The sequence below is a fragment of the Perca fluviatilis genome, chromosome 5, assembly GCF_010015445.1.
Source record: "Perca fluviatilis chromosome 5, GENO_Pfluv_1.0, whole genome shotgun sequence".
Classification (NCBI taxonomy): domain Eukaryota; kingdom Metazoa; phylum Chordata; class Actinopteri; order Perciformes; family Percidae; genus Perca; species Perca fluviatilis.
Genome location: NC_053116.1, coordinates 32,367,933 through 32,380,732, shown reverse-complemented (window position 1 = coordinate 32,380,732; position 12,800 = coordinate 32,367,933).

Here is a 12,800-nt window from a genome sequence, read left to right as displayed (position 1 = left end):
GAGGCACAAGGCAATGCTTGTGTCGGACACATTGATTCACACCGATTCACACTGGTGTTGAACATACCAAACTCTTGCCTCCTCTCCTGCCAAATCAAAACCCTTTTCCTTCCCTCTTCTGTCCATAGATTAATTAATCAATACAACTGAATACATATCAAATGAAATGGAATGATTTACATATCACATTTAAGTGGATTTGTTTTGCAGTTGTTGCCCATTTCTTGGGACTGGAATTATGTGTTGTTGCAAAATCAAATGACAAATTTACCCCGGACCACGTAAATAAATGTATGACAGCGAGCCAATGTAACTTTTGCTGAATAGCAGCCCCTGTTGCCACAAATGGCAATTACAGGATAATAGTGCATGGTGAAACGTAGCATAACAGTAGCACAAGTAGAGAAGAGAAAGTCACCGTAAGATACTGGTCATACCAGACCAAGAAGGCCTGAGTCTACTGAATTTGAAAAGGGAGTGCTTTATTGCTTATAAATTAAACTTTTTGAATGTGCTATGTCTTCTTTCAAAAGTTATGTAGACTCGCATTAACATATGAAATATTTTGTACCTTTCTTGAAGAGGCATTAAGTAAAATATGGCTCTCCCATTGAAGCCTCTTCTCTTGCCCAATCAAGTTGTATTTCCTATTCCTTCAACAAATGAACAAAAGAAATGATATGCATATCAAATTTAACTGGAATTTGTTTGTACTTGTTTGCCTTTTGTTGAGACTGGAGTTGTTTGCCTTTACAGCATCAAATATCAAATCAAAGGGAATCTTTATGAATCCCTTTCATTTACTCTGGTCTTATTAATTGTTACCGCATATTCGTCAAAGGTAAAGAGGAAATTGAGGAGCATTTAAAAAACATTATCTGTCGCTAGTCTTGAACATATCAGATCTCTTGCCATGAAATGAGATGCCTTTGTCTTGTACTGTAAGGGAACAGTGACTGCTTTTTTGTCATTACACATTAAACTATATAGATTGCTTAGTGTGCGTCATTGTGCATCTCAATTGAATTAAACCAAATGTGTCTTGGGAGGGACGCAATATGCCTGCTGCACAGAGTTCCGACATGGTTTCCTGTGCCATAGAGTCGAGGATCAGTTGAAAACATTCAGTACTGAAAATGTTTGAAGAAAGGAATGTTAAAAGTTTGAACTGGAAAGGAGTTGTTTTTGGAAGTGTTTGATTTGCTGAAATCTACAATGAGCAGCAGCTGAATGAGATGCTGTATGGAAGAAGTCTATTATCGATGTCAGGCATTCCTTCCATACAATCAGAAGAAATCATTTTCTGAATGGGTGTCGTATGAGAGCCCAAGAATGTATGTAAATACTGTATATGCATCTGAAAGGAGAACTGAAATATTCTTCTAGTGATTTCTGTGATTTTGAAAGATTTTTTAAGTAAATGTAAAGAAAGAGTACATAACGTGATAATTCAAATATATAGTGACAAATGTGGTAACTTTGCTTTTTTTTGTCAGGTTTTTACATAACACATTTATTAAAAGGCTCATGAAATGTTTCACAATATATATCCATGGGTCAGAGTTTATAATACATTTTTCCCCATGCATTTCCCTAACATTTTCTTGTCAAGTGCAAATTCCAATGAAGCATAATGTATTTTTGAAACATGTGATGGGCATGTTGTGTGCTCAGTAAACAAAGAAAGAGTTACTTAAAATGTTATATTTTTGCTTTTGTTCTTACGTAAAACACATTTACAATAAAAATCCCAAAACCAAAGATATGTTCTGTTGTTGTCTTAGTAGTTACTATTCAAAAGGCCAACAGTCATTCTCAGCTTTATCACACAATCATAGTGTGTGTATTTCTTTTTTTTACATTGCTGTCCTGATTTTTCCTTTCTTTGGTAGAATTCAGTTATTGTTGTTGGCTAAGGAAAAATGTTCAAGTCAGGCCAGGTTGGGAAAAGATTAACCCCAAACCACTAAAATAAATTCAGTAAAGCGAGACTAACTTCAGCTGAACAGCCGCAATTGTTGACGCAAGTGATACTTCTGGGATGAAGTAAATCCTAAAATGTAGTGATACAAAAGCATAGTATACCAAGGTATAGATGAGTCACAAAGTCAGCAAACTGACTCAGTAATGTGAGTTAGACAGTAATATCTATCTAAACTTTACTAACATTAGCCACCGTAAGCTACTGGCCATACCAGACCAAGTACGGCTAAGTGCTTTGAATTGAGCAAATGAGAGTCTTATGTCTTATGAGTGAAACTTTGCATGTGTAAGGAATTAAATGTCTTCTTTTAAAAGTTACACAGACTCGCCTTAACATGAATATAGTTCACTTATCTTAAAGGGGCACCCAGTGAAATATGGCTTTAAATTATCTCCCATTGGAAAACAATTAAACTGACAGTTCTCTTGCACTACATACAGTGACCTACACTACGTGCTAGAAATGATAATGTCCATATTTCAAAATAAAGACAGTAAACTGTCTAATTAGAAGAGAGATCATTGGAAACCACATGGGTTGAAAACCCTAATCTCCTGTCTGACACTTCCACAACTAAGCCCCAGCACTGTGAGAATGTGTCAGTGTGGATTTACAATGACATGTAATATACAAGAAAGCAGATGCATTTGGACTCTTTCATCAATACCAATTATATGGTGAACCCTGACTGTAAAGTGAGTCTCCCTCACATCCTTTGAAATTGGTAAAGACAAAATGTGTTGTTATGTTGAGAATACACTTTTACACCACTGATATGACAGCAATATATTAACCAGAAACATGTAAATAACAGTACTGGAGAGGGCACAGCCCTGAACATTCAGTAAACCCTAGTGATGTAACATGTCTGGCTCTTGGCAGTACAGTTCTAACTCCTCTGTTAATAGGCAACTGTTTGCTTACTTTTGAGACATATCAACTTTATAATGTGATGATGATGTATCTGAAATCACTTTATATTTAGTAAAAGTGCACTATATTCACCTTGCTCCATTTTATTTGATTGTTTATCCACTATATAGTGCTGTCACACAAAAACAGAAAAACAAAGTGTTTCAACGGCACATAACCTACTTTCTAACAAGTCCTCCAACCTATACGACCATGTAGGTTGTTTGTTTCTACCCTCTGATACGACCCACAGGAACGTTTCCTAATTTAGTGCCCCTAGGATATCAACACGTCATCGTACCTGAATGTAACGTCGCAGTTCCCAGGTCTAAGCCATTTTTTCCAGTTTGCCTGGTCTCCTTGACTAATAATGCTTGTGTAACCTCAATCCTGTTGTGCATAATCAAGTCATAGACATAATTTCTTTCAGGAGAACCTGGGCTATAAGGATATGTATGCTGCACGGATGTCACATAAATATATAAATTGTTATATGACTATGAAGACAAAAGAAAAGACTAAACGGAAATACAACTTCACAAAAATGTATTGAAAGCACACAGAGAACATACAAAACTAAACCTTTTGGCTTTTAATAATTGTACTCCCAAGTCTTGGCAATCAGGGCAGGGAAAAATAAACTGTAATTAACAAAAATATAAAACTATTTAGGTTTTTTCCCAGAAAAGTCCATATGCTTTTATCCAAAAAGGTTAGTTGTGTCATCTCTGATACATTTTATGTCTGCTATCAGTAGGCCAAATCACACTCATTTCAGCCTCCCGGCCTCATTTCCCAATACATAGATACTGCATGTGATTGGTCCATAGAGCTATCAGTCAGTGCCATCTTGGATCATGCCCATCATTTTTTTTACATATATATATATATATATATATATATATATATATATATATATATATACAGAAAGATGACTAAATAGCTGTTCAGTCAGGGATTTATCGCTTTGGAATTACTCACGCAAAGTCATTGTCTTCCTAGCCAGATTACTAAACTTCTGGAGGGACTACAAAGACAACAGATTGCTGGAAATCTGGAGCTAATGGCTACAAAGCTAACAACAAGATGTGACTGGGCTGGATTGAAATGTCAAGAAGCAAAACGTAGATTTGTGAGTGGATTTTTTGATTCATAATTATCTATTTATGTTACAAAGACACTGTAGTTCCACGATGGATTAAAAAGGTTTCTGGATGGCCTACAATTGTTAGAGGACCTCAACTTGAAAGGCATTTCTCTGCTTCTAAAAGGTATTGATCTGGATATATTAAATAAGACACAAAGTATGTCACATACGACTTTAGAGGGTTGGTTACCGTAGTGAAATGGTCGCAGTTTGGTTAGGTTTAGGCGGAAAACTACTTGTTTAAGAAAAGATTGTCTAGTTTGGGTGAGAATATGTGCATTCTTTTTTTTTATTATTATTATTTTTTGGCCATTTTCAGGCCTTGTTTTGGATAGAAAGGGGAGAGAAAGGGGAGAGACAAGGGGAATGACCTGCAGCAAAGGGCCGCAGGTAACCTGCGGCCGCTGCATCGAGGAGATAATCTCTATACATGGGCGCCTGCTCTACCAGCTGAGCTAACCAGGGGCCCAGAATTAGTGAATTCTTTACGTTCCTTCACTTCCGTACATAAGTACATGTCATAATTACACATGTGGCGTAGTTACCTTTGTTACGTAAAGTTAAAATACCACAACGTTGACTTTTAGTTTCAAACGGGACATGAGCAGTCGTCTCCTGGGTCAAAGTCCTGTGTTTGTTTGACCCAACAACCACCCCTACTGCCCGCACTAAACAGACCTTCTGGGCATTATATGACTTCCTGCTTTCCTCCTGTCATAATTACCACCTAACATAACACTAAACGTAAATATGGGTCATAATTATCTCCTTGAACAAACAAGCTATGGGGTCTTTTTTTTTTCAGGGAAGGAACATCTCCTAGTTTCTGCTTACAATCCCACAATGCAATGTGTTGCATTTTATAGATGAAAAAAATTTACGTTGTGCGACTCTACACCTGCCATTGATGATGGAAAATTATAGCAGGTTCAAGCTTCTATAAAACAAAGCTGTTATTGGCTTTTAATATCTTACCGTCTGTCACTTACTCGTAAATGTAGCGATGTTTTTTCATGATCTTTACTAGTATGTATTTCAAAGGTCATAATAAAATCCCATATTTAAAAGAAGGGTTAGGTGACTCATTCAAATATATGATCCTGTGCTTTGTATCCACATACTGTATAGCTCAGGGAGTGAGAGAGAAAAAAAACTGTTTCCCGTATGGTTGCATAAGGGACATAAAGCTGGGAAATGTACAAGATTTGTACCACATGGTGAATTTGCATGGAAATTATAGCCCCATTCTCTGCTCTCCCTTCATCCAGACACATTCTTTTTCTCCTCACCACTTACTCTTCCTTCTTAACAACATTTTGGCTTTGGATTTTTTTCTGAGTGTGTTTGCTGAGTCATTGTGTGAAAAGCAAAGAGGTTAAGAAAGAGGTAGCAGCAAACAGCAAAAGCAAGCTGCGTCTGTCTGTGCGATGTCTGTTCTGGATATAGAGCATGTTGATTTATGAGCCAGTGCAGTCTCAGAAGGCATTCTGGGATGCAACAGAAGGATTTAATTCAATACATCTGGACCTGAACTACACTCCATTGGTTGCTCGCCTCAGGTTTAGCATTCAGGCTCCTTTTACTGTTGATGTCTGTGGGTCTAAGATTTTCTGGAAGACAAAATAGAAAAGTAAGTTATTTATATAGACACCAATTACCGAGGCATACTTAAACACTGATCATGAGCATGTATGAACATGCAACAGCAGAATCAAATTACAGTTTATAACCATACTAGTAACTTCTAAACGCAACATATGCATATGCATGGTTAACCCTGTCTCCTAAAGTATTATGTTCCCATGCAACTAAACTGCATTCCTAATTATGTTAGAGAGTATTTTCTCCCAGGTTACACGTCCTCGCACCAGCGACAAGCACATTGTGAATCGTTCACAGTTTTAAACACGTTAACATTGTGAATCGAAACAAAACTATTTGGTTAGGTTTAGGCAACAAAACAAATTAAGGAAATATCAGGGTTTGGGTTAAAATAAGTACTACGTTTTTTATGTAACATAAGTTACACACAAAATAAGTCAACGTTATGTTTTTTGTTTCATTCTCTGCTCAGGATACCATTACACCATTATATCTTTCAATAGCAAATAGTTATTTGCTGCTAAAATAATGTTCAGAATATATATATATATATATGTGCAATTTGTGAAAAAAGCAGAGGGGGGGATGTTTGTTGATCATGCACAACAGAACAAAATATGCAAGAATTAAATTCCCCTTTCAATAGGCCTACCATGGATATAGTGCTACTCGGACGGCTATGCCAAAACACTTATTTATGAACTTCAATATTCAAAGTAAAATAATCTCAAAAATGAAATAGCACAATGTGGTGCCAACATAAAACAATGTGCTTTCAAGCTGTGGAGCAGAGTTCACTTCGCAGCGAAAACCACAATATTTTTCCTAAACTTAACTAGTCGTTTTGGTGCCTAAACTTAAATGTAATCGCCGCATGACGCTCACCTTTTCTGGCTAAACTCCACTACCATGGCCCCTGAAAGGACTGGCCGTGGCTGTACCTGGCTCACAGTCACCTATTGGCGGCTAAACAACTGTCGCTGGCAGCAGGCGTCCCGGAGCTCTGTAGCGGATAAATTCATCCAGCAACTGCCGCTCAGATTTTGATGTTCTATGGCACTATAGACAGCTCAAGTTACAGCGCTTTACTTAGTTTAAAATACTTCTATTTTAGGTATATACCGTAACATATGGACTATTGGTGAAGTAGCAGTGATCACTTTGAGGGGAGGGGGGTACATTTTGTCCCCACCGGGGATAAAAATAATTCAGCAGAGGCAGGGATATGTAGGGGAAAGCCCACGCAACCCAGATATTTGCACAGCTAAAAGTTGTTTTTAGCATTAAGAAAATAAGTGATCTGTGGCCTTTAACCTATCCGTGGTGCCAGATCTCCCGGAGTTTGTTGCTGAGACAAAAGCAGGTCTTGAACAAATACAATTTTCTTCTGATTTGTCCTTCTGAAAAGTACAGTTTTAGTGTCAGAATGTTCTTGTGAAAAATGTACTTTTGTACATTTACTTTGGTGACTATGGAGCGGAAGAACCTGTCATAATCTGTTCATGTTCAATTCTCCCAATGGAATGAATACACTCAGGACCTGCCGCTAGTCTAATACATAGGGCGTGGCGGTGGCGATACCCACGTGACACAGATACTGAAAATGATTGATTTGGGGCTTCTCGGTTCTAAACTGGTTTGAGGGACACAATTTGAAGGTCGGACGCTGCAGCAAACAACAACAGCCTATGTACTGATTTGACATGTGGGATCCTATAATAACTGTTATGTAACAGTGTACAACTCTACAGCCAAGTTCAGAGACAGCATGTGTGTGTGTGTGTGTGTGTGTGTGTGTGTGTGTGTGTGTGTGTGTGTGTGTGTGTGTGTGTGTGTGTGTGTCTGCGCGCGCGTGCGTGTGTGTGTGTATGCGCGCGTGCGTGTGTGCGTGTGTGTTACCTTCACAGCCTGCCTGTATTTTCTCACATGGCAACACTTTTTTCCTTGGAGACAATTATAACTTTGTTACATGTGCTGCCTGCTCCCTCACTGCGAGGGACACCTAATCACATAACAAAATCCCGACTGTTTGCTCTCCTGGCTCCTAAATGTTGGAAACGAGCTGCCCGTTGACATCAGGACAGCTGAAAGTCTATACATCTTACGCTGTCAGCTACGTTAAATTAAATCACAAAAAAAATGTATGTACAACTATCAGCGATTGAAAGCTAAAAGCAGGTTACATTTTTAAATGATGTTACACTCTCGAGTTTGTGTAAAAAGTAATTTGAGAAAGCCTCAAAACGTTGTGACACACACACATACAAACACTAGTCTATATAGACAACGATTCATTTACGGGATTGCTCCGATGCCGCCAGAAGATCCGCCGAAGGTCTGGCAATGAAAAACTATACAAACACACACACACACACACACACAGACTCACAAGATGGAAACAATACCAGCATCCTATCGCGGCTGGTAAAAAGGGTTTTACATATAGTGGCGGGATCTCAGGCACACAATGTTCTTTTGGTCTGGCAGGCAGCTGGTACACACACATAACCATACAGTGTGCTGAGATGGGTCTCCAAGTGCCAGCGAAATTCCAGCACAGTTCATTTCATTAGACTGCAACAATGGGATTGGTAAACTGTTCTTCATTTACACACAGGGGGGCAAGCAGGAGAAACCTTCACACACACACACACACACACACATGAAAAGACACACTCAACAGAAACCAAAACACACCAACTTGCACATGTTGTTCAGAAGCCAGGCATGCAAAATGGGCAGGTCGGTAAGTATATATATCCTGTACACAGACATCCACACTCACGTGGAGGGGTGATGAATTATCCTGTCGACAATTGGAATCTAACCAGCCAACTGGGAGACAAATGTATGACAGCAGGAGGGGATGGAGTCCACTTTCCAACAATTCTGGCTATTCATGTGTTTCAAAGAGCCCACATGTCTTACATAATTCCCACAGGACACTACGCAATAGGTGGACACAAAGAACCTTCCCAAGGATGGAACCACTGTAGCGGACAGGAATCTTGCTGTGGCATTTTCATGACTGACTTGAACTCTGCAGTTCCCTTTTCATGCGGAATAGCCTCACTGTGCTTGGCATGTGTATTGTCTTACTTGTTAAAGTCTCATACAGGTTTACTAGCTGTAAGCAGAACTTAAAAGAAGTCACTCTGTTTATCATCTCCACCAAAGAAGAGCTTCTTTGCACACAAGTTTGGGCTCTGATCCCAGGTGAGTCAATTTAGCACCTAGGCAGTCACAGCTTATTATAAATGGTGTGCTTGTTTATGTACGAAATGATCTCAATCCAAAACATGCCTCTGTATTACGGCATTTCATACACGCAGTGATGCAGTTAAGACATGGAAAATTGCCTGAGGGGAGAGTTGTTAAGCCATTTCAGGAGCCACATAACCATCAGCCCTCAGTAAAAGGGTTGGCTTGCTTGTTTTGAAAAATTTCCATTGAGACCAGTAGCAATAAAACTTCAATAGAAAGTAGTCTCTAATGAAAACAGTTGACAGCTATCCAGACCTTTATAAACAAATATAAAAAGTCCTCCATGACAAGTTAAAGTTCTGCATTGATACAAGTGTTACCTTAAAAAAAAATACAGTACCATTGTCAAAGAACCCATTTCCATTCTGATATCTTGAGCCTTTGAAAACGCCAATGCTAGTTTTTCACTTGCCAAAATTTAGCCTAACTTTGGAGCATTATTTTGCCCCCTTTCCGACAAGCTAGCATGACACAGTGAAACCAATGGATTCCTTAGCTCATCTAGTTTAATTTGATATCTATCATTCATCCAATATCTTCACTCTAGCTTTAAAACGGAGCTTGCTACAGCCTCTGAAAAACAGTAAAGTTAGATTCGGGGCTTTTAAGAAAACATTCTGGGCTGGAGCCCCAGAAGCCAATCCGCCAGCTTACTCACTTATAACATAAACTCTACATCAAGTAGCTGAGCATAGTGACAATTTGTCTCTGAGATGATTGACACCAACCTGCTGGGAGAGAGGTGAATAGTCAATAGAACCTGCAGTTCAAAGGAGTAGAAAAGCAGTGTGGTATGCAAAGGAGTGGGCTGTCATTTTAAGCATTCATCTGCCTCAGGCAACATGCCAAGCTCTCAGCTCACCTTTCACACAGCTCTCCTCCTCCCTCACTTTCTCTGGCCTCTCCTTTTGTTTCATACATATTTAGTCCCTCTTAAACCGTATTTAGAAAAACCATGCAGACGAATAAAGTTAGCAGCTCTTTTCGGCAGGGGTGACCCTAGTCTATATCCACGACATTCCACTTCCGGGATTGTTCAGGGGCCGCCGGAAATTCCACTGGATGTCTTTCATTTCGTCACCTTGGGCTTTCTTTGTGTTGAACTCCGGTCGATTTTATGAAGACTATGGTTAACTGCTTCTCAGATCTCTGCAGGGTAAATCCAGACAGCTAGCTAGATCACATGTTGAATCTGAGTTTTCTGTTGCACGACTAAAAACAACCTTTGAACGTACACATGTTCCTTCCCAAGGCTACTTTGCTGAGGCGCCGTTGCTCCGTGCGGCGCTTACAACCGCCCAAGAAGATTGGGATTGGTTTAAAGAAATGCCAATAAACCAGAGCACCCCATTCTCCCATCCCAGAATGCTGTGTGGACTCGCCAGACCCTCCTCTTCAGCGCTGTCGAGGAAGGTCTGGCAATGGGAGATTAGGGGGTCACCCTAATCTCGCAGACAAACACCCACTGAATGTTAAACACTTGGATATTCACAGGCTCTGCGCAAGATCCAATATTCAGCATCAACATTTGTCACCATTATCTACTCTCTTCCTTATATTTTTCATTCCTTCCTTTTCCTATCTGACCACATTAACATATGTTTTACATTTTAGGCATTTGACTAGGGCCTTAGAAGAAAGGCAGAGTAGAGAGGAGAAATCAATCATGTTTCTTCTTCCCTTCTTTTCCCATTTTTCTCTCTCTCTCTCTCTCTCTCTCTCTCTCTCTCTCTCTCTCTCTGCCAGTTTGTTCTGCTTCATTAAAATCACCTCTAGCTGTCTAAGAGTCGGTGGGCAGAGGGCCAGAGAGGCCCGGCACTCATGGGGTTGGAATTGAAGCGTGACGGCAAGACCCAGGCTAAAGACGTTCAAAGCATTTTTAACTGGTATGACATAGGTATCGGAGGGGAGCATACATTGCAGCTTTATTTTAAACCAGAGAAAGCTAGCTCACAGAATTACCTACTTTGACTGAGTTTGAATGACAGCCACGCCAAGCTAACATCGGTGCTAGCATCAATGTGTAGCTCTATATAGTTTTGGTGAAAAGACTGTTGTCGTAGGAAAAGCACAGGTGTTTCTAATAACATTAACGATGGCTCCGTTCTTTTCAGTAGGTCATGACAGTGTGACAGTAGCATGCACAATGCCAGGACCCTAAAACCCAAATCCAGCCATCATTCATTCGATTATTCACACCTGTTCTTTTCCTAGTCAAAATGTATTTGGTGAAAGAGGCCTATTAGCCTGCAGTAGTGGATTAAGAAGTTTATGTGGAGTTTTTATACTTTTAATGCCGTTAATGTTGGCCACAGTTGAAATCCATTGGTTATGCTGAATTAGGCTAGCAACAGCTGCTTAACACATATTAGAGAGATTTACACCAAGTCTGCTGTATTAAGTTAATGTGATCTGTCAAAAATGGATAATGGCACAGTGCTGTAGAAATGTCAACCACGTTTTCTTGTCAACTCACTTTTGGGATATTAGACTTTTGTTTGGAACGATGAAATAGGTAAATTTTACTTCTTTCACAGCTTTCAATGTTATTGTCTGGTATCAGAGATAATTTGACAAGCTGAGCAAGTAAAGGAGATGTTAGAAGGAATTGCGGAGGAGTTTGATCCAGTAGTCTCAAGATGTCATTATCTGTGTCTCCAGTACACAGTAGTGTTCGTTGTTCTGGCGAACACTTAAAAGGCTGTGATGTAAAGTGTTAATGTGAGCACTGGCTTGATCATGTGTTTATCTAATGAGTCATACCCCCTGAGGGAAGGCCATGATGACCATAATCTGTCGTCAACAGCAACTGCAAAGACACAATCATTCTGCTGCCAGAGAGCAACGTGGGTGTTTCAATCTGTGAAAGCTTCCGTGTGTCCATGATGTGTATGTGTGTGTGTGTGTGTGTGTGTGTGTGCGCGTGTGCACACATGTGTGCATGCATAGACATGTTTGTTATCATCGTCATTCATGTCACTGTCAGAGCAGAAATGCTTACCTCCATTGCGAACCCCTTTGAAAACATTTTTTGTGTGTTTACCATAATTAAGCTTCAATTATCACTTTAACTGATTTCTCTTGGATATTGTAAAAATAAATTATCTTTAAGTTTTGGGCATTGGATGTTAAAAAATACATTGGCATTGGAAGTAATCTGCGCTTTTAAGGAATCATCCAATGTTTCTGCCAATGAGGTTGTTCCAGCCCAGCATCCTTTAAGAATTATTTTGTGGGGAAGACTCTCAATAGACCACTTCAACCTGCATGGCGTAATAATGCAAATTGGCTAGTTTGTGTTATGTGTGACTTTGGTGTTCTAAAAGGGTTAGGACCTAACAGAACTAACAAACTAACTAACCAATGAATGCAGTAGTAAACCAGCAACTCACAGAGCCCATCTCCCAAATAACCACTGTAACATTTTCACTGGCCCCCATGCTGCTTACCAACCCTATTGTATGGCACGTTCATGACCTCCAACAGACAGATAGGCATACTCGTCTACTAAGTCTATCGCCTATTTTGAGTGGGTTTTCCTGCGTTCAAAAACATGCACATGCACGCTTATTTTGGTGACAAAAGGGCATAGCCATGGGCGGACTGGCAATCTGTCAGTTCTGGCAAATGCCAGAAGGGCCGATGCACTCTTGTGCCGATTTGTGCCGCTGGAAAAAAGAAATTCAACACAGGCGGCAACATTGGCATATCATACCAGCCTACTAAATAGAATGGGCTTGCCCACTTTTGTGTGAGGGGGGGGGGGTTAGAGGCTGGATATTTAATCATAATCAACACCATACTGTCGTTCACGTGGCGAGCGGGAGCCAGCCGCCCCCAAGTGGATCGGCCCAGACAGTTCAGGGGTCGTGATTCAAATCGCACAGAATT